The 23054-nt window shown below is 47.3% G+C and overlaps 2 protein-coding genes across 16 annotated transcripts in view; both read left to right on the top strand.

Annotated features, from left to right (window-relative positions):
* The window catches only part of OCA2 (OCA2 melanosomal transmembrane protein), a 176966-nt gene extending 164630 nt beyond the window's left edge, over window positions 1-12336 (top strand). The window contains exon 25 of the mRNA XM_072960740.1: window positions 12211-12336. The gene's annotated coding sequence lies outside the window, so the exon portion shown is untranslated. The remainder of the gene's footprint in view (window positions 1-12210) is intronic.
* Window positions 12337-14021: 1685 nt separating this feature from the next.
* LOC107035045 (ankyrin repeat domain-containing protein 26-like) overlaps window positions 14022-23054 on the top strand; it is a 139397-nt gene continuing 130364 nt past the window's right edge. For 14 of the 15 annotated variants that reach the window (XR_012072435.1, XR_012072436.1, XM_072960734.1 and 11 more), the window contains exons 1-2: window positions 14035-14179; window positions 18752-18838. The gene's annotated coding sequence lies outside the window, so the exon portion shown is untranslated. Of the gene's footprint in view, window positions 14180-18751; window positions 18839-23054 lie in introns of all 15 variants that reach the window. The other variant, XM_072960728.1, reaches the window with a different exon arrangement.

Genomic DNA, 23054 nt, shown 5'->3' with positions numbered 1-23054 from the left:
CTCTTTCTGGCGGCCCCTCCCTGGGATCCTGGATGTTGAGAGACATCTACTGTGTTCTTGCTCTGTGTTCTCTTCAAGGCTCTGGGTCTGGGGGGACCAGGGCAAGCAGTCCCCACCCCCGGAAGCCCCAGTCGGGTGGAAGTCCACAGGGTTTCGATTGCTTTGTGTTCGCTTGATCACTGGGGGCGGAGGGGCTCCTGCGGCCAAGGGTAAATGCGGCAGATACACAGAGACCAGGACAACTCGCAGCAGAGATAACAGGGCTCAGCTTCAGGGGTGCACCATGGGTGTAGACAAGGCTTTGGCAATTGTGGGTATTGGAAACACAGCGGGAAAAGACGCAGACCCTCAGGGCTGAGGTGTCCCGGTCAGCGGAAGATGGGATTGGCAGCCCCGGCAGGTGACTGTGTCACTGGTGGCGTCCTTGTCCTCCAGGTGCTCAGAGCCCGGGTGAGAGGATCTGGACGCTAAACTGGTTGACCTCACTGCCCCCACTACCGACAATAGCACGTCTGCCATCAGTGCACACCTGGTGATGGGGGTCCTCATGCGGCCACTTCATGAAAGGGCAGGTCACATGTGACGCCCAGCACCTTCGTCCCGGGACTCCAGCCCCTGACGGTGACACGTAGGCAGCTGGCTCCCGGGGCTGCAGCACCAACACCACTGTAGACACCAAGTGTGCACTGGACAGGTGTAAACACACCCCACCCTCCAAAGCTTCTATTTGGAAGCAAACCCTTTAAGAAACATGGCTCACCTAACAGCGTTCAAAACACATTGCTCCAAAACACAGCCAAGCTGGTGGGTGTCCTGCAGCCCAGACCATCAGAAGAGCTTCTCCTTACTTGTTTTCCAGAGTGAAAAATTCACTAAGCCCTTGGTTTCCTCTCATTGCCTCCTTGATTTAAAAAGCTTAGGAATAATCTAAGGTCTAAATGATGGTCTTTCAAGAAAAAAGTGTCTTTCCCTTTGGCAATGCACATAATGAAGGTATAATGCCACGCAAACCAAATTGCACCTGACGCAGCTTAAATAGCTCATGTTTTGAATTTGTCTTTTCCAAATCTCTTATGATAGAAAATGACAGTATTTCTCTCATGGCTGTCCCTATAAAAATACAAGAATGAAAACTGATGTTCAAATGACTCAAGTATGTCTGTATAATTCCCCGGCATGGGCTCCTACATCACAGGTGCCCATCAATTAAGAAGATTCAGTATCGTGCAGCAAAGGTCTGCGAGTGAGTCTATTAATTCTCATAATAAAATGAGAGAACCACGAACCTTACTTACGCCCCGCCGCGGGCCTGTGACGGAGTCCTCGTGAGCAGTGGCCGTTTTATTTAGCGCTGAGGCTGTGACAGAACCTGCACATTGCTTCGCATGACACACTCCCTGTCTAGCCATGGAGCAAACGGCTTGGTACTTTCTGCTTCTACTTACAAACGCAGCCAGTAATTGGAGCAGCTTCTCCACGCGGCTCCTCTGCTGTCAAGGAGTGTCAGTAGCCTGGCTTCCCCGGAGCCTGGACGTGCGGTGGGAGGGGCCCTGGAGAAAGATTTTGTTGTTCTTTACAGTCAGTAGTTTCCCTGCCTTTATCCCTTGTGTTTGCTTTCCTCCCCTCTCCACAAGGTTATCCGCTTCTTTTTGAGAAAGTGGTTATTTGAGAAGAAAATACGAATTAAAAAACAGTTACCTGTTTAAACATTGGACCACTGTGTTATATTGTTGTCAAAACCCAAGGAGATCTGACCTTATGGTAGTTGGAGCACAGTGGAAGTACGTTTCGGTTTCCTTGGGGGGCCAATATTTGGTAGTACATACCTGAGAGACTGGCAGCATGTCCCCCAAGATGGAACTCCCCAGAGTCCACCGACAGGTGAGTGGTGTGTCCACACAGTAGGATACTGGCCGCCGCGAAGAGGGATGTAGAATGACACGGGCTTCAACCTGGATGAGCACATGCTGAGCGGAAGAGGCCAGTCACAGACGACCACACGTTCCCTGATTGCCCTTAGGGGAAAAGTGCAGAAAGGGGAACTCTGCAGAGATAGGCTGGAGCAGTGGTTAACTGGGCTGGAGTAACTCCCACCTGCACCCAGGATGCACAGCAGAGCCACAGAGCTCAGCCAACCCGCAGCCAAGTGCATTGTTCCGAACCACCGCACTGGGGGTTTTTGTTCTGCAGCACAACTTGCTAAGAGCTCACTGATGCACAATTGATGTCACAGCCAACCTCAGGTCTTCTGGTCCAAGACTTGACCTGTCCTCCCTGCTGCCAGCCCCTCCATTTCTTGTAACACCATCAACCACTCATCTGCCGTTAACCAGGAATTGAGCACGTTCACTGGTCTGCACACAGGCTGGGCTGCACTTGGCACGGATGTTGAGACTGCTGGTGCTCGGTGCAAAGTGTGGCCGGAGGAGGCCCCAGTCACTGAGCCGCAGAATGGGACCAGGGGTGAAGCCCACACACACTACAGGCCAGGCTGTGCCTTCTCATCACACGTGGCCGCATGCCGTCTCTGTGCCCGAGACAAGAGGTGACACCTCCTTCAGCTGTGTCTCAGACCCTCCCCTCCCCAAAGGGAATCAAGACAAGACTGCAAGTTTATAAAAGTTTTTTCACTTTTTTCAATGTATGGATTTTTAAAAATTTTTATTTTTTATTGAAATATAGTTGATTTACAATATTGTGACTTCAATTTATTTTTGCTTCAAGCATTCCACCACGTGGGGAGGGGTGTTAGGAGAAGAGGAAGTCACACCTCAGTTCACAGGAAACAGCTTCCCCTTCCGAAGGATGGCTCATCCAGCCACTGACTTCAGCCTTCTCTGAAGGTTCCTCAGCGCCGCTCGGTGTCCATCGGGGCTGGGCTGCTGCCACGTCAGGGCTCTGACTTCCTCACCGGGAACCGGATGGGCTCGTGAATACTTCCCCCTCCCTCCACCCCTGTATCTCCACGGAAGGGCACCCACCGAAGCCCTGGTCAGTGTGAGCTGGTTCCAGGAGAGGTTGCGGGGAAGAGGCCAGCGCGGTGTCCAGGACACGGCACCTGCTGGAGAGAGAACCAAGCACCAGCTCCGTCTGCAGGGGGATTACTTCCGGCTCAGAAGGGCTGTGGGATGGACAAGTGTGAAAGTGACTGTCTCGTGCTTGGGAGGCCATGCTCTGAACACGGGCACGTTTGGGGCAGGCACCCCCTCCATGGTGCCAGCACAGACTCGCCCTCTGTGTGTCTGCAGGGTCTGGATGTGGCCGCGGGCAGTCAGGACACTGAAGTGTGGATGGCTGGCACCTGCCTGGGATGGGACCTCAGCATCATCTGTGTGGGGAAGACATCTGGTCACCACGTCCCTCCCATCAGATACCAGTGTTGAAACTGTGCGGCTGACACACTCAGCTGGCTGCAGGGCAATCCAGATGGCAGAGGCCGAGGGACGGCTTTGCCAAGACTCCCAGAGGAGACCTCTGCTCCTGCTTATGGGACAGCTACCTGGCACACCCCTGGGTGCCCTGTCCGCTCCGTAGAGTGAAGAGACAGGACCTTCAGGCGGGCTGTGATTTACCATGTGGCCGGTAACCGGACAGGCATCCTCTAACATGCATGAATCTGCGTATACGTATCTGTGCAGGAGGCTGTTACACGTACAACTTAATTTTTTGTGTTTCACTATGGTAGGTTGATGGATGTCACAGTTTAAAAGACAACAGCAAGGAGCTGGACTTGGTTCCAAGATAATTTGAAGAGAGAGATGTAGTAAAAAAAAATTTAGAAAAAAAAAAGAGAAAAATGCAGCCAAGTCTTTTCTAATGTTTTATAAACATTATAAAACTCCCTTTCGGAAACCTGAGATGACCTACGCCCTCCTGCAGACCCTAAGTGTGATTTGGGAAGAGATGCTGAAGAGCCTGCCTTAATGATGAGATGCCAAGTGCTCTTTATGCACAGACCTTGTCACAGTCCCTCTCGGCTGGTCGCCTCTGGCTCAGCCTTTGCTGGGATATTGGGGTAAGCCGGTGGCATCAAACTGCCAGGACAGTGGGTGCCTTTTCGGCTTCTTTCTGTAAACTCGCCTGTACCCGGCATGTCTCACGGGGGCAAGGGGCCGTGGCTCCTACATCCTTATCTTCCAGGCTGCCGGTGCGGGGGAGCAGCTGCTGGAGATGGGCTCCCTCTGAAACACACGCGCTCCCTGTGGACGGTCCCTCCCTCCCCCAGGGACTGGTCAGCACTGTGACCTGGCCGCGCAGTCCAGGGCAGAGACACATTCTGATGCAGCGTGTTAGAGGTGCCCTCACCTGGACAGCGAAGCTGTTGTCCACATCCCACCTGACTTAGAAATTCCAGTTTACCCCTTTCACAGGTCGGTGAAATTTCTCCTTTCTTTCACAGTGGCCCCAGATCCGGGGGGCAGGGCTGCGCAGATCAAATGTGGATGTTTGTTTCCTATGCAATCGAGAAACCCTGTGCAAACATCCTCAGCGTGGACTGCTTCTAAGTCTTGTTTGAGAACTCGGCTTGCCTCCGCGCCCCCTGCTCCTGGGCAGAATGAACCCTGGGGGCACGCCAGGACCCCGGTGGGCGCAGGCGCAGCGGCAGATCCGGGGGCACGGTCAGGGAGGACAGCAGCCTCCCGGCGCCTGCTCACTCCCATGCACATGGGAGAGTAAGGGAACCCTGAGTATTTCTGCCGCGGACAGACACGCTCACACACCGAAGCTCCTCATCCCCACCTGACTGTCAAGTTCTCTTGAATGGTGTCTGTTCTTAATCCTACAACATATGCGGATGGAGGGCGTGGGGAAGAGAGCAATGCAAGCTTTGCTGAGTGAAAATCAAGAGGGTTTCCCGTAACCTCATCTGGTGATTTGGTGATAAAACTTCTTTTGAAGTCAGCACATGGCTCCCCCTCCACGACTGGACCTAAGGCTCCGAGCCGTCACCCAGCACTTCAGACAGGTGGCAGCGTCCCTGGGACCAGTCACCCAGCACTTCACACAGGTGGCAGTGTCCTTGGGACTGGTGGAGGGCTGGGTGGCTTGATGGTGCGGGCCACCCGCTTATTCCAGAGTTTCTTCCACCACATTTCTTTAAAAGCTCACTTAAAAGAGGAATAGAACTGGGAAGCCTTCAAAATTCAATTAAAGCTTTCAGTGCTAAACTGTATTTGGACATTTGAAGTGGACGCTCTCCCTCCCTTCAAGAGGCTGCAAAATTTGTTTGTTTGTTTTGAGTTTTGGACATGAGGCAGAAAGGATCTCTCCCCGCTTCAGCATTTATAACTTTTAGATACTTTTTTTTAGTCAAACTCGGGGGACTCTTCACCAAATCAAGTGTCTGCCTTTTGAAGAAGTTAGTTTAAGCTAAATACACCATTTGATCATTGGAAATTGAAAGCAATTTCAATCTCGAGAGGATGGAGGCAGTGGTTTGGAAAGAAGAATCACTATATTGTAAACATTTTCCTATAAAACATTAGGAAGGAAATAAGAACATTTAGACCTAATGTTGGTTTTTAAGCAGCTTCCACATTCTCTTTTTTTCTTACTACTCTTTCTTTTTCCATTCATGGTTAACCAGTTAGTATCGATAGAACAGATATGAACTTATGTTTTAAGTACGTATCAATAGTACTCATCTAAGGTACTAATAGGATTTGCCAAGGAAACATACAGCCCTGTGTTGAATGTTAAGAGAGAGAAATTGACTGCAAGACAGAAGTGTCCTCCCTTTGCACCGGGACAGAATGCAAAGAGGCTGTGGTGAAGAGACACCTATTTCCATCCGGGGGCTGCGTCATCTCAGGACAACCGTGACAGATGCTCTAGATGGGAGGAAACTGCGGCTCCAGGAGGCTTGAGAAATGTGCCTCTACAGACCTCGTTCTGGGCGAATTTGTTTATGCCAGATTGCGGCACAAAACGGCAAAGTGGACCAGTGTGGGGTAAAGACAGACGTGGCAGAGGAGAGAACGAGGAAGAGCGCCTTCTAGTCACTGCAGTGTGCTGTCCCCTAATCTCTGGTCATCACAGCTCCAATGGTATGAATCATTACTTATTGATCAGCCTAAGTGCCCTTCTTGTCCTGTGATAGTGGAGTGTGATGCTATCTGATTTCCCACCTCATCGCTTCTCGGCCTCTGGCTAAGATCAGGTGCTTTCCCACCTCATCTCTGCGTGACGACCATGCAAAAAGCTATCTTTGTTTTCGAGATTAGATGGAACACCACAGAAGGCTTTGTGTATATGAGCAGAAATATTACACCATCGATGTCTCGGTTTCCCGTATAAACAGAGCACGTCGCGTTTACACAGATCATGAAACCATTAGTGCTGACGGCTTCTGAAAGGAACACATGCTCTGACTTATGCTTGGCGCATGTATGCCATTTGGAAATGAAGTATCCTTCATTGATGTGCCACGAGTTTCAACGTTTTTAAGCAGAGGGGACACTGTAATTTGAGTATGATATTCCAATTGGTTAATTGGGTTTTCTTGAATGGATGCACAAGAGGGCTTTTTTTTAAACTGAAGTATAGTCAGTGTACAATGCTGTGTCAGCCTCTGGTGTAGAGCATGATTTTTCATTGTACATACATATATTCCACAAGAATTTTTGATGCGAACAGGTCATCCGCATGCTATGTAAGAATAAAAATGCTTGAAACACACTATGAAGCACCAGCCCTGTCATAGGAGGAAGCTTATAGTAAGATGACCACTTGCTCTCAACAAGTGGGTTCAACATTTAATGGCGTATACTTGTAGGCAAAAACAAAGTGAATACAGAAGCACACACACAGAGCCCAGACACACTTACAAGGCGTATCCATGTGCATTAGTATGTAAGATGTGATGTCGGAGGCTGGCCTGCAGACGCTGAGGTCCCAGCTGATGAGGGGAAGGGCGCTGGGAAGTCTTGCTCCAGTTTGCTCTCGCTGGTTCCAAACGATGTCATTTTCATCCAGTCAACTCTTTACTTCACATGGAATTTACATGAAAGCTCATTAATCACTGGCATATTGACCTCTTCCCAGTATCTTTCCTTTCGGTCTTCTCTGCCCCATAAGAACATGGCGAAACTGGTTTGGCAGAAAGGAGAGATGGACATTTCAGCGAGTAACGGGAAGAGATCAGGGAGCTGGAAGATGTGGCTTTAATCATTCACGGAATTGGGGACGATACAAGCGATTGGCTAAGATGAGCAGGAGGCTGCTCCTTGTAGTCGACTGTGGCCAAGAAGTCACTTAATTGGCAAGACAATCGGGAAAGGGGATGGCGGGTCTCAAGACAATGATTCTTGCTGTTCCTCCTGAAGATGCTGACAAGGAAACATCCCAGGTACAGAGCAGGTAGGATGCCCACTTTCTTTACGGCTGGAAGACAGAACTGTGGTGGAAACGAGGGCCTCTCAGCTGAGAGTGGACGCTGGTTGCCAAGATCTTCTTCTGGTTCAGAAGGTCTGGGGTGGGACCTGAGACTCTGCTCGTCTAACTGACCCCCAAGGTGGACGGATGCTCGTGACCCCAGGACAACAATTTGAGTAGAAAGGCCAATCTGGAAAATGGAGAAAATGCAGGTCTTAAATATTAATGTTTATGGACACATATAGACAAAACCACATTCTAGATAAAGATGATGAATGACAACGCGTCACTGAAGTCACTGCAGAAGTTTAGGGTCACCCACTACAGTTATGTACATTTAAAGATCCAAATATTTAACTAGCACCATTTTCTTTAGTTTTATCTCCCTTTGCCTCAAGGGCAAATCTTAACTAAGAACAAAGTGAATTACTAACGGGGAGGTCACCCTCAGCCTGTCATTTCTAATACATAGTAAAATGAGAATTTCTCTGTGTTATGAGTGCCTTATGAGAGTATTTCATGAGGTAGACGCTACGTTTTCAAGTGTACCTGTTTATGGAGTTCGAGGCATATTTCTTGGTGTCAAAGATGACTCTCTGCAGAATATTTGGTCACAAAATTAGGAAAGAAACCAAGCTTAGACATCGTGGTAATTAAAAACCAGTAGCTATGCTTCGGGGAGAATTGTTGACACACAAATTACCCGATGTGATCTGTAAACGATCAGAAGTGGTGCTGACTTTCGTTGTGCAGGCTCAGGACATCTGGAGGAGTGATCTAGAATGCCTCTTCTTTCTCAAACAGTGAAGAACCGTATTTCTCATTCTCTCTCACTTGACGTACAGTTGGCCCAGGAGTAAGGCAGGGATTGGGGCACTGACCCCCACGCAACTGCAAATTCATGTTTACTTTTGACTCCCCAGAAACGTGACCACTAATGGTCCACTGTTGACCAGAGCCTCACTGATAACATAAACGTCTGTTAACACATCTTTTGTATACGTGTTATACACTGTATCCTCCCCGTCAAGTAAGCTAGAGAAAAGCCATTGGTATTAAGCAAACCAGAAGGAAGAGAAAATACATTTACAGCACGTATGTGAATCTACGAAGAAGAACCCATGTCTAAGTGGACCCACGCAGTTCAGACCCGTGTGGTTCAAGGGTCAACTGTAAGTATTCACGGAAGAAACGTGGCACTGAAGCATCCGCCCGGGGCACTCGGAGGATGTGCTGCTCGGATGGGAACTGAGCACAGTCACATGAAATAGATCTTCTCTTGACCCCTCTCCCGTCGTCTTCTCCCACACTGACTTCTGAGAGTCTCTGGTGTCCAGGGGTCCTTGTGGCCCACTGTGGGTGACCGCAGCGTGGCCCTGAGATGCTCCTGTGGAAAACCGCACCATGCGTCCCAACACCCCGTGGCTGAGACCTGCGTGCCCATCACACCATCAGAGCCCGCGCGAGGGAGGGACATGGGTTTTGACAGACGCCGGTGCGTGAGCTGTGCAGGCAGCTCGGTAGGAACACAGCCACGTAGAAAGGGCTCCGTGCCTCATGAAATTGGCACAGATCATCTAGACTTGTCTCTGGGAAGGCAGCGAGGAGGGACGTGAGTGGGCAAACCAGGGTTGCGGCCCTGTGGGTGTCACTGGAGCCCAGTCAGGACAGATGAGCTTCTCCAGATGTGGCTCCGCCTCGCTGGGCCCAATTTCGCTGAACAGCAGAGCTCTGGTGAGAAAGTCAGTGGAGTAATGAGGCAGCTGTATGGAGAAACAGATGGAGCACCTCACAAACCAACTGGGACTTAGGATCCCCCTGGCCTGGTCGGAGGCTGGTCCTGAAATACAAGAACAGAATCACTTGCTGGCCAAACACAGCACGTGGTGCCCAAGGAGAGAGGACCAGGATGGCACCCCTGGGCCAGGGGCTCCCGTCTCCATGTCTCCACAAGCCTCCCCTCAAGACTCCTACTGTTTTAACCAATAACAACCTTATTCTCATCTCTGCCTCCCCTCTCTGCTCTGATTCTCTCTTCTTTGCAATCAGACAACCTCTTATAATGACACAGTGCTAATGGTCTGGGGACCCCAGTTACACTGAGGTTGAGGATGAGTCCAAGGTGATCAACACCAGGGGCCACCTGGCAAAGCACAGGGGTGGTGAAGCCAGGCTTGGAACCTTGAGCCTTGGGTGGAGAGTTCGCACTTCTTTCATTAGAAAGCTGTTGGATCTCCATTCCGTATGCACAGATCTCTGGGAAGTTAACTGCACTATCAGCAGTCATTCAGGACTTCTCATGAGCAAAATTACTTTTGGCTTTTCCCAGAAACTCCCTCAGAGCTCGTCTGTGGGGCGTGCAGACCTCAAGGCTACAGTGCAACCTGCGACGGCTCCCGGCCTGGGCATCCTGTCCCCAGGGTCCCCAGGCAGATGCACAGCAGCCCTGGGCCTGGCTGTCAGTTGTGGAAGTCGCTCTTACCTGGTGATGCAGGTCCCGGGGTGGGGGGCAGAGGCCTGGGGATTGCAGCCAAAGGCTGTGGGCAGTTTTCATCCTCTGCCTCGTTTTAGTTTTAAAATTTTTTTTTCAGTTTTATTGAGATAAAACTGCCATATAACGTTGTATAAGTTTAACGGGCACAACATGGTGACTTGATACAAATGTGTACTGCGAAATGGTCACCACAAGGTGGTGTAGTGGACATCTGGCCATTCACATCGTTATGTATTTGTTTTTCTTGTGATGAAAATGTTTAGGATCGGCTCTCAGCAGATTTCAGAAACACGGTAGCACGTTGTTAACTGTGGTCACCGAGCCACGAGTATGTCCCCGGAGCTGACTCACCTCATAACTGGGCGTTCGTACCCTCTGACCACCATCAGCCATGTCCTCGCCTTTGAAGCCGTGTAATCGCACCCCAAGTGGGTGTTTGGGTCCCCATGTCATGAATGGAAAATGGGGTCTTGGCTGGAATTGGTGTTGGCCTTGGAGTACTACAAGCAGTGACCCTAAAGACACAGGGCAAAGCAGGCCTGTCCCACCCTCTGTGCTGGGGGACCACAGTGGGGATGGGGGACCGTGACAAAGACTAAAATCTGAGGAGGGGCATATACCACTGAGGTCATTGTCCTTAGTGTGTCCTTCCCACACAGGACACGCCACACACCCCTGTGTGCACACACATGTAAGTACACACGCCACACATGACCACAGTAGCAGAGAACGGCCCTCAACAGAAAAATCAATCAGAACCTGTTTCATCACAAAGAAATCCTCGTGAATGACTGGCCATGAAAACAATAAAACAGAAGTGTTGAAGATGCTGATTCTTTAAAAGGTGGACCTTTGCCGACTGCATCCAGCCTGGTAAAAACGCAGACGGGGAGCCTCGCTAACTCCCCGCTACTCCCTGCTTCCTCGCTGGTCTGCAGAGTCTGCTCCAAGAGCGGCAAGACAGAGTGGGGGGAAGTAGGGACCCCAGAATCAGAAGTCACAGCATAAAACAGGGGTCCAATCTACTGTTTATGAGTGTGAAAAGTGAACAGTATCTTTTGTAAGATGTTCATGTGTTTTAGAGATGCAGTTGAAGGGATACAGAGGAAGCACTTGAAATGCCTTTTGGATTAGGGTTTCAGTCCTCGAAGCAACACCCTGAAATTTCATTTTTAACACCCTGGAGCGACCACCATTAGAAATTCATTGCCTTCAGTTAAGGGATGGCTCCTATTACGATGCAAAACTCCTAAGAAGGCTCCCGCATTAAGTACTTATCAGTAACCAACACCTCCTCAAGAATTGGTTTGTCCGATCTTCTTTGTTGAAGACCAGAGTCCCTGTTAACCCAGGGGCAGAAGCTTCCAGAGGGCAGTGCTGGCGGGGCCCCTTTCAATGCAGGGCACCGCCTGGGTGGGAATAGGCATTTCGGAATGAACGCCTTGTCCTGGAATCTGCCTGCCTCCGCGGGCCTTTGGACGTCCTGTCCTGGGGCCGAGCGGCCTGCGGGAGGGCTGGGCCATCCCACTCTTGGCCCCGAATTGGGCTCCTGTGACTTTCTGGAGGCCGGCATCCCAGCCAGAGGTGCGCCTGTTTACTGGACCGTGATTCTGCACAGACTGCGAGGGATACTTGCTCGTGGGCCGTGAAGTGATGTTTTCGTGGTTTTAATCAGCGTATAGGATGGGGATCGGACTGAGCGCAGCAGGTGGAGTGCCGTTCAGGCGTGCAAGCAGCTTCCCTGGGAGATGAGACCCTGCCCTTGGCCCCACCTGACCCCTCACTCAAGTGGTCACCTGCAAGGATCCTTTGTGGTTTTGAGCTTGCCTCCTTCCAAAAGCCACTTTTTCCTATTAACAATTGTAGTTAGGAGTGAGAAGAGTGTGTCATCACTCAAGAATAGCCGGTGACATTGACAGGAAGGATATGACAACAAGTTAGTAGCTTTGGTGAAAATTAGTAAGTATTAAGCTATTCAACATTAAGATTTGTAAGATTCTTAGGAAATGTAATAAATGCGTAACATAAAATTTTTTAGCAGAAAAGATACATCTAAGAACGAATTGTGCGTGTGTGCATACACTCATCTGAGCGCCCGTGTGCGTGTGAGCTTAGGTGGGCAGTGAACACTCCTGGCTCAGCAGTGCTTTATCAGAGCACTTTTAGTTTGTTTTAAACCTAAAACATGATTTTTAAAAAATCACTTTAGAGGGACAGTCTACCTTCCTTTTTTCCCTAAAAAAATTATAGTAGTCAAAATAAAGGGAGTAAAAGAAGACTTGCTGTGTTTTGGGGAAAGCCTTGTGTGTCTATCCTAAATTTGTGAGATTCTGATCTTGCAGGTTTTGAACTCAATTCAGTCATGGAGAAAGGACCAGTTCCAGGCCTGAGTGATGACAGAACAGAAGGGAACCTAACAGCACTAGTATTTCTTTACATCTGTTAAATAAAGGGTTTACTCTATGGGAGTATCCAAGATTTTATTTTCATAAAATCGTTTAACCTTAAATGTGTGTTCACAACAAGAAAGAGCATGGTGGGAGTAAAGAATTCAATTGGATTTGATCACTTTAGGGCATGAGTAATTGACAGTATTAACTTTAAACACAGAAGATAAAAGAGGAGGGGTGGGACCTTGAGCACATTTCCTTCTTTGAAACTCAGTTTTCTCATCTATAAAATGGAGATAATACTGCCCACCAGGGAGGTTTATCTCACAAATAAGATGACGCATTCCTTTATTCAGCTAAGATTTACAGAGCACCTACTGTGTGTCAGGCAATCTCAGGTTTTTCCACCTTTTCAATGGTGGAAAAACCTGACAAGGCCCCTTCCAATGAGGGGATTCCTCTCTAGTGGAGACACAGACCACTGGCAGGCAAAGCAAGGACCCGCAGAGGACGCCAGGCAGGACCAAACGCTCTGAGAGATGGAGGCTGGCAGAGGGCTCTGAGTCCAACATCCCTGGTCCCAGATGCCGAGCATCAGTTACCCAGCAGGCTTGGCCATGCCCATGCCCATGGAGGGTGAGCCATGTTCACCCGTGACCCCTGTGTCATGGAAGACTCAACGGTAATAGTAAAGGGAAACCGATTTCCCAATCCGCATCGTTCATCTCATGTGAAAGTAAGTTACATGAGCAGTGTTACTTCAGTGGAACAAAATCACTCCTTTGAGTGAAATAATTAAGAGTTCTGCCATCTGGGCGCCCTGTTCCTCGAAGGAGTAATCTTTGCAGGGACCCCCTGGCGTGAGCACTCAGCCCCACTTACAGTCCGCCCGCCCCACCCTCGCCCAGTCCTGGGGCCTGGCTTTCCACCCGTCTGGAGACCGCGCGGCCGCTGGCACTGCCATCCACCTGGCCTTCCTTGGCCAGCGCCTTAATCAGACAATTCCTTGCTGCTGCTGGAGCCGTCTGTGGGCCCAGTCTACAGGGCGGTTAAGCGATGCCGGCGATAAACATGGTTTCATACAGTTGCTGCTCTCGGGTTCACTGAACAGGGACACGCTTTATTTTTGAGGACGGAAAATGGCGTTAAACTGGTTTATTTACATGGGGTTGCGGCCAGCATAGAGGACACTCCTTAGACCAGCTCCACTTTAGAGACGGCGAACAGAATGAGGCAATCGATAGTCTACATGGGGGATCGACGTTCTGCAAAACGATGTCACAATTTTCAGATGAATTTTTCAAATTTCAGACACTTATTTTAAGAGAAAGGAGGAAAAAAATCCCATGCTGTTGCAAATTAGAACGCTGCTTTGTCCAACTTGAATGAAACACACCTGGTGAAGACACACAACTCTACACACAACTCCATAGACACACACAGCTTGCACGTGGGGCCTTGCTGCTGGCACCGCGCACGGGGGCGGCGGGCACGCGGTGGCATCCTCCGGCGCTTGGAGACCCCCGCTTTACCCGCCTTACTCGCCCTTCCCCACGCAACAGTTGGTGGGCCGGGAGGTGCGCGCGCTCCCCAGTCGTGCCTGCCAAAGCGGCCAGGGTGAACGCGCCCGCGAGGGTAACGGGCGCGAGGCCTGGCGCTCCCGCAGGCGCGAGCCCCGCCCCTCTGCAGCTGTCTCCCGCGGCCTCCCCCACTGCGCTCCGTGGGCGGTGCCTCTCCGGGCGCCCAGTGCGCAGGCGCCAGCTGGTAAGCCCAGTGGTGCGAAGAGCCCCAGTGCGTCAGAGCGGCGGCGGCGGCGGCGGCGACGATGACGATCCCTGGGCTGGCTGACTGAGGTGCGGTCGGGCCATGTCCCCAGGCAGCTGCTGAACTGGAGCGCCCGAGGATGTCTGCGCTGAGGAAGGTGCGGGCCGCTGAGCCAAAGCCGCGAGGGGACCCAGCGCGGGTCGCGGGAGCCATTGGGGGTTGGGGGTGGGGCGAGGGCTGCGCGGCGAGACGGACAGCTGGGGGCTCCGCGAGGGCGGCTGGGTGGGGGGCGGGGACCCCGGGGCAGCCTTGCGCGGGGCTCCGGCACCCGAGGCTCCCACGGGTGCGGGAGCGAGCAGCGAACGGGGCTTCGCGGAGAGGTGACTTTTTTTTCTTGGCCCCGCTAGCTTGGGGATCCGAGGAAACCTGGGAGGGGGCGCCGGCCGCCCAGGGGCTGCGCTCCCTGCTCAGGCTACGCAGCACGAGGGGGTGGGGGCGGCAGCAAGCTGCACCCCCTCTCCCTGCCCAGCGCGGGCAAGTAGGCCGACCACTCCTGGGAATGGATGGAAGGCGCTGGGAGCCTGGGCTGCGTGCACGGGGCGTGGGCTGCGGCTGGGAGGCGGGAGGAGTCGCTCATACCGGGTGCGAGGACCCGGCTGGCGGCGCGAGGCGCGGGCAGGAGGGCGCCGCAGCGGTGGGGTTGGGGTAGAGGGCGCCTGGAATCCCGGGGCAGCGAGGGCGCCGCGGGCGGGCGGCGGGCCGAGCTGGCGGCAGAAGTCTCTCTAGTGGTGCAGCGCGAGTGGGGACCAGGGGAGGTGGGCGAGCTGGGAACTGGCGGGGCTTCTTGGGGGAGGGTTTGGCTGTCAGGAAAGCAGCCCCTAGCGCTCCCTCCTCGGTGGGGTCCAGACAGTTACCTTCAGAGTGGGCATTTTAGGCAGGAGGGAGGGAGCCACTGGTCGGCTATTTATATTTGTCTTATACATTGAAACGAACTGTATCCTTCTTTTAGGATTAAAAAGTTACTTGTTCATGTATAGTTTATTTATTTATTAAATTATAATTAATTTTTATTGATGTACATTTGGTTTATATCATATTAGCTTAGGTGATGTAGAATTCCTTTAAGTATTTTTTTTTAAAAATATCTTGTGACTGCATTTGTGTATTTGCTTTTATAAATTTGGAATCAGAATGGAATACACAATCATGAGTGGAATTTCTTAGCTATTTTGAAGTGGTTCTATTTAATGTGTTAACTATGATTTAGAATGGACAGAAATATGAGAACTTGGGAAAAGTAATAGTAGGCCACACATTTTCTTGTTGATCTTGGAAAAGGAAGTAATTAACAGTATCTGTTACAGTAGAGTATTGATTTAAGGGTTACAGTAGAGAATAATTTAAGGAATTAGGAAGATAAAGGGTCTCGGTCCATGATGATTTTGTATCCTAGACTATTTTAAAATACTTGATAAATGTGTAACTTTATTTTCTACACTGGATTTCTTTGATAGTGATATCCAAAACAAATTTGAAGTTATTTCCTGTTAGTTTGACATTTGTTATCCTTGCTTCCTAAATTATCTAATTTAATCTCATTCTCATTTCACCAATGACAGAAGTCAGATTAACTAGTTTGTTTTCAGTGACCTGCAGTGAGTTATAGAGACAAGACACCTTTTTATGTTAGCGGATTGGGAAGAAAAACTCATGAAATCTCACAGACTTTGTGTTGTGGATGACTGAAAATAAACTTTTACAAATTAAAATAAATAATTTTGTTCACTAAATAATTATAAATGTAATTAAATTTTTGCTAAGTCTTTTTGTGAGGTAAGTAAGCAAGCAAAATAATTAGGTAAGAATTAGTATGCTTTCTTGTCTTTTTTTTTCCCTTTCTCCCAATAGGACCAGGCATATTGTCAGTCATTTCAGGTTTCAGAATACAGTTAAGAGTTTTTCAATTTATTTTGAAGGAAAACATATTTATTACTTTCCATACAAATAAGGGAAGTTTCTAAGAGATGTATTATTTAAAAGTAAAAAACTCCAGTAAAAGTAAAATCCTGGTGTTTCTTAAAGGTCTAAACGTTTTTCTTTGTAAAAGTGAAAGTTATGAAAGTTCATTATGAAGAATAAAGTAGGAAAAAGATCACCTATAGTCTCATTATGCTAGTCTTTTTTCTTATGCACAATTATTCTCTTTTTCTACTTTGCTGTGATTATAACGTATTTAAAGTTTAAAAAAAAATTTTTTTAAAGCATAAGCTCAGTTATTTCCCATGTTTTTCATTTGGTCGGCACTGGTAAGTCCTCTTCTGCAGGTGCCAGATTCATAGCATCGCAGTTGGAAACATGTAGATGTAGATAGTGCGTGACCCAACTATTTTGTTGCACAGAGAGAAAGGAAGATGGGTCCAGAAGGCATAGGAGCCCAGTATTAGTTGTACTTTTGAATAGCTGTTTTGAGGTTATACACGAGCTTTTGTGTCTAAATTCTGTTACTTTTTGAGATGGTGTCTCATTCAGGCAGTAAAAATTCTGGAAAATCGTTGGCTTAAACTTTGTGGCTCAGGGGCCGCACATCTCATATGGCATGGTCACAGCTGTCTCATGATCAACTGAAACAGGGATCAGCAAGGTTTTTTTCTTCGTACATTTCCTGTAATAATATTTTATGCTCTGTGGGCCGTAGGTCTCTGTCATCAGTACTCAGCTTTGCCATTGTAGCACGAGGCAGCCATAGACAACATGTATGTGAAAGTGGCTATGATTTGATCCGGTTTTATTTATGGACATGGAAATTTGAATTGCATATAATTTTCACATGTCATGAAATATTCTTCTTTTGATTTTTTTCCAGCCAGTTAGAAATGCAGTAACCATTCTTGGCTCATGCTGGTCACCATTTATGGACCCCTGGTCTGGAACTGTGTTGTCCAATTCAGGGATCATTCACCACGTGTGGCTATTGGCTATTGAGCGCTTGAAATGTGACTAGTCCAAATGGAGATGTCCTCTAAGCTTGTAAAATACAGAATTTTGAAGACAGTATTAAGAAAGAAAAATAACTCAATAATAATCATTTATATTGATTACTTGTCAAAATGATAATGTTGTGAATGTATGGTGTTAAGTAAAATACTACAAAAATTAATTTCACTTTTTTTTCTACTTTTGAAATGTGGCTAGTAGAAATTTAAAACTATACCACACAGCTCACATTTTGGTTTTTTTTTTTTTTTTTGGACAACCCTGATCTGCAGGAATAAATTAGAGACGGCCAAGGTTTTAATAGGCTCTCTTCATTTCATGTAAAGGTGGTGCTGGTGGTTGTATATTGTTGAATGGGGTGTAGTGGAGGAGGGGAAGTGACTGCCTACTCGTGATGTTTGGAGAGGAGACATAGTAATTTTCTTGTTCTGAGGAAGTTCCACCCCTGAGTGGTCCCTAGCTTCTGTGCTGGTGGAGGTCCTTGGAGGAGATCAGAGTTGACTCAGGTGGTGTTTCTGGCCCTTCAGTCCTAGACTGGTCTAGGGCCTAGGAGTGTCTTGGCGCACAAAGGGTCTTTTTCCTGGAGCTGGAGGTCAACCCTGTCTTCTGACTTGCTGGTCTTCTTGATATTTCTCTAGTGTTAATTGAACGGTCAGATGCCTAGTTATGGGACAGTCTGTTTCATTGGTTAGTGAAGTTAAAAAAGAAGATGTCTGTAGATTGGAAGGGAACAAAATTTTTTAGTGAAGTGCTTTATGTTAAATAACATTAATATTTATAAAATATTTCCTATCTTAGTTTTATGAAGCTGATTAAAGTAGGAGTGTCCCCTTTGGGATTGCCTTCAGGAACCACTACCTGCTGTGCAAGAAGAGCAACGTTCTTTTGTAGCCACATCTTAGTTATTACTCAAAGTCCAACCACACAACTTCCTCTTCATAGCAATTCATTGTGTTAGACTGTCACCAGATTGACCTTTCATAGTCTCATATTTGTCACAATACAGAAGAAGGAGAGTTTGGGGGGGTCTTAGGATGTGCTTTTAGTAATCAAATTGGAGAAAAGTCCTAGGGAGAGGGCTGCCAGAAGCAGCTCTTTACCAAGCGATGTGGAAGTATTTTAACAAGCAGTACGTCCATGCTAATGGGTGATAATTGAAACTTGTGGTTACCAGAGGTAAAGTGGGTGGGAAGGGATAAATAAGGAATTCGGCACTTGTACCTCTTGGGGAGAGATGAAAATGTTAGCTATCTTGATTGTGGTTTCATTGGTGTATACATTTATCAAAATTTTTCAAATTGTACATCTGAAGTAAGTGTAGTTTACTGTACAAAATCATACCGTAATAAAGATGTTTTTAAAAAAAGCCTTGCTTTTCAGCACTCAAATGGCTTTGCATCTAGAGTTATGGGTACAGTTTAGGTTCTATCAGTGGGAAGCTTCCACTGACACGAATGTCCGTAGCAACTGGCCCCCGCTGTTACTGCCTAGTCACCAGCCTTGTAGGGGTTTATGTTAGCGGATTGGGAAGAAAAACTCATGGTGATGTAGAATTCCTTTAAGTATGTTTAAAGTGCTTTCCATCTGTATGTTAACTTGTATTTGGAGCCTAATAAATCTAAGTTCAAACAGTAGCAATTATAAACTGCTTTAGAGCAATTCTAGGCTCTAGTTTGTTAAGCTGAAAATGATAGAAAAATAGGTTGTTTAAAATATCCTTGCTTTTCTTTCCTAGAGTTATGAAAATTTGAAGTGGCTTTGGAGACACCATTACATTGTTCTTTAAATTCTGTGAATTTATAAACGGTACCATCCCAGCAAAGTAAGTATCATATTTCTTTTTATGACTATAAACTGTTATGAAACTGTATGACAAGGCTCATTATGTCTTGTTTCACTTATTAAAATACCCCGATGGATGGGAAACAAATGTTATAATAAACAATTAAGCAGGTCTTTGCACCCATTTCTCTGCTCCCAAGCTGCTCCAGTCCTAAAAGGCTAGTGTGTTTCCAAGCGTCGCCAAAGGATTTACAGTATATACAGTATAGATGTCAGATTAAAAAGAAAGTTGTATCTTTATTCCTCATTCAGCTGACATGGATTAAGGCAATTTACTTCTTAGATGCTAATTTTTTTCTCTATCAATATGGAGGTTGAATCTTTGGGGAGGAGTGTTGCTGCTTTATTGCAGGTAGCTGATGAGTAAATAATCCATTTCAGCATACGTACACAGAGACTTCCAGCCCACCCCTGTAACTGAGATTTCATGATTTTGATCCATTGGCTCAAACAGCACAGCGTTTTGTTTTGCTGAGGTGAAAAGCACCCTCACAGTTCCAGACCAGTGGTTCTCCAAAGTGTAGACTGGAGTTGCCCTCAAATAATTCCGGGACTGATTTCTTTTATATTTAAAAAAAATTATTTTTTTGCCCCTCCCCATTGTTTGGGGTTTGGAAGGACCTGGCTGGGGCAACACTTAAGACTCAAGCCCATCCTGGCATACCTGTTAGTGAGCCAGAGTTGGCCTGGGCAGCTGAGCTTCCTTAGGAGAGCAGCCTGTGGGCTGGGGGTGGACCCAGTCCTCTGAGGAGACCTTTCCCTGCTCAGCTGGCCGTCCCCTTCTTCCAGACCAGGGAAGGTCTTGCCCTGGGCCCCATAGATCTCACCAAGCTCCCTGGTGCCCTCCACAGCCCCTTGGGAGAGGTGCTTGCTTTTCCCTCCCAAGGTAGGGTATATGTCTTGTAGCATTTATTTACTTATTTATTTTTAACGGAAGTATAGGCAGTTACAGTGTGTCAATTTCTGGTGTATAGCCTAATGTCCCAGTCATGTATGTATGTATAAAATATATATATATATATATATATATATTTTCATGTTCTTTTTCATTAAAGGTTATTACAAAATATTGAATATAGTTCCGTATGCTATACAGAAGAAATTTGTTTTTTAATCTATTTTTCAAATTTATTTATTTAAAAAGTTTTTTTTGGTGAGGCGGTAATTAGATTTGCTTATTTGTTTTAGTTTTGGAGGAGGTGCTGCGGATTGAACCCAGGACCCTGTGTATGCTAAGCATGTGCTCTACCTCAGTTTTTAATCTATTTTTGTATATGGTGGTTAACATTTGCAAATCTCAGACTCCCAGATTTATCCCTTTGCACAACCTCTCCCCGGTAACCATAAGATTGTTTACTACATCTGCAAGTCTGTTTCTGTTTTGTAGATGAGCTCATTAGTGCCCTCTTTTTTCTTTCTTTATTGCTCTTCCTTCTTTTTTTTAGATTCCACATAGGAGTGATATTATGTGGTATTTTTCTTTCTCTTTCTGGCTTACTTCACTGAGAATGATGATCCCCAGATAGATCCATGTTGCTGCACCTGGCGTTATTTTATTCGTTTTTATCACTGAGTAATATTTCATTGTATAAGTATACCACAACTTCTTTATCTAGTCATCTGTCAATGGACATTTAGGGTGCCTCCATGTCTTGGCTATTGTATGTAGTGCGACTTTTTTTGTGTGTCGATACCTGCTTTGGTTTCTGAAATTTATTTAGTTTCAGACTTTATTTGTAAAGTTAAAGACTTTGATTAGTGTTTAAGTGATTAGGGACTTCAGTTTAGTGAAATTGACATATCAGAAAGACCATCTTAGTGTTTGGTTTGTCTGCTGTAGTTTCCATGTTGTCACTTAAAGTTCTCAGATCTGCCTAGTTACTGATAATGCAAGCTACCTTGGAGATCGTTCGTTGAGTTTCAGACCATCCATGTAAAGCAAATGTCGTAATAAAGTGAGTCACGTGAAGTTTTGGTTTCCCAGGGCATATAGAAATTTTGTTTATACTGTACTGTAGTCTATTCAGTGTGTGGTGGCATTATGGCTAAAAAAAACCCCATGTTCCTCCTTGATTAAAAAACACTTTATTACTAAAAAATGCTACCATCATTTGAGCATTTAGTGAGTCATAATTTTTTTTGCAATAGCAACAACCAAAGATTGCTGATCACAAATCACTATAACGGATGTAATAATAATGAAAAAGCTTGAAATACTGTGGCAGTTACCAGAATGTATCACAAAGACACAAAGTGAGCAAATGCTGTTGGGAAAAAATGGTGCTGATAGATTTCTTCCTTGCAGGGTTGCCACAGATTCTGTGAAGCACAATAAAGCAAAGCGCAGTAGAACAAGGTCGGCCTGTAGTCCATTCTGGGTACTTCCTTCCTATTAAAGCTCCTTCCTTCAGGCTTCAGTTGCCCAGGGATAAAGTCTGCTGTGGTGTTAGAGTGAGGTGATTCTGTCCCAGGGCAGCGAGATCTTGTATGTGAATTTAGATGAGTCACTCCTGACCCCGCACAGTGGAGGACTTTTCCCCAGAGGCCTGTGGAAAACATTCCTCCTCCATCCCAGCTTTCATGAGTTCTGAGCCTACCAGTAAGTTTCAAGAGGGTCTGCTTTTATTGCAGGTGTAATGAACAACTTTGCAACAGGTTCAGGGAATGTTTTGACAGGCAAGGTCTTTTGTCAGCCTCTGGGAATCGGCACAGACCTATTCTGTAAATCCTGCGTCCTGGGGAAGATGGAGGTGATGCTGATGACAGTGGCCGATGCTGCCTTGTGTCTGTCTAAGGAAAGCACATCTACCTCCGCTCCTGTCAGGCTGATCCTCCCACTTTGGTCTTGGCTTCAGTCTTGTCCGGAGAATCCTAGTCCCACTTGCCCTCTTGCCTGTGTCTCGACTGCTTCTGTTTGGTAGTTTTAACCTTCTGCTCTTTGAGGGCAGCTTTACTCTGTTTCAACATTTCTGTCACTAAAGGAAGCAGCCCTCCCTTGACCTTCATGCCTGCTTCCACTGCTGCCCTGTCTCTCCCCTCCTCCCAGGGTTGGAGCTGCATTTTCCACTTCTTCACATCTCTTCTGTCTTTAGCCCCCTCCATTCTGCCTTTTCCCCTCAAAATGCCATTGAAACAAAACCGCTTTCCAGCCAAATTTTCCAGCTGTAAGCTGCCATGATAAGTAGAAATGATCCTAAGAGGGGCCACAGAGATGAGGGGTACACCGGGCAAGAAAGTGCTCAGACCAGGTCTGCAGTGTTAGGGAGAGGGGAACTAACCATGCCAGTTTCCCCAGGACTGCCTTGGTTTTATCACCAATAGTTCTGTGTCCCAGGAATCCCCCTGGGCAAACCCGGGAGCCCATTTGGGACACATTACTATGCCCCAGCAGCTGTCCTTCTGGATCCACTTCTGTGTCTGTACTATGACCATGTTGCCCACAACTGCTCCTAGCCACTGATTAGCACAGTAGGGGCACAGTACAAGCCCATTTCTGGAAGACATGGGATTTCTTTATTGCGCGACTTAGGCTCTAGGACTCCCCTTTGGCCTGGCCAGAAACAGAATTATTCTGCAGTTTCAGACGTTCTCCTCAATCCTCTTTGTTCCCCTGTTCCTTCTGTGTTTGCATTTTACTTGATTTTTCTTCATCTGCATACTGTTCTTCAGTATTACATCTGGTGAAATCTACACCAACCAGTTTGTACCTTCCTTAAGTACTGCCAGAAACTGTCTGCTCTTTCTCCTATTACAAAATTATAGCTTAAAAAAATCTCTTCACTCCTGCTATCAAAAAAAAAAAATACACAGATATCCAAACATTTTGCCGCCAGTATAACTTAAGCCACAACTCTCATGTGATGTGACTATTTCAGTTGATGACAGGGGTAAACTGAGGGATTAGATTTAGGGAATTTTAGGGGGGAGCTCTCTGGGGAATGAGGCCTTCAGCATCCTGAAGCTCCACGCCACTCTGTGCCCAGTCGCATGCAAACATGTCTTTCTCAGGGGTGAGTCTAAATTCTGCAAATGTCCTGAACCATCCAATCAACTAGCACCAACATTTGAAAGGAATTCAGTGTGGCCCAGAAGCAGTGGCAGAGATTTGAGATGCCTGGGGCTTGCACGTGCGGGCAGGGCAGTGGCTCGGGGTTCCGAGACGCACGGGCACTGTGATGAGCAGCGTTGCTAGGCCA

Source organism: Vicugna pacos, chromosome 5 (assembly GCF_048564905.1).
Source record: "Vicugna pacos chromosome 5, VicPac4, whole genome shotgun sequence".
NCBI classification, from domain to species: domain Eukaryota; kingdom Metazoa; phylum Chordata; class Mammalia; order Artiodactyla; family Camelidae; genus Vicugna; species Vicugna pacos.
The sequence above is the reverse complement of the archived record's forward strand: the minus strand, read 5'-3'. Positions and strand labels throughout refer to the sequence as shown.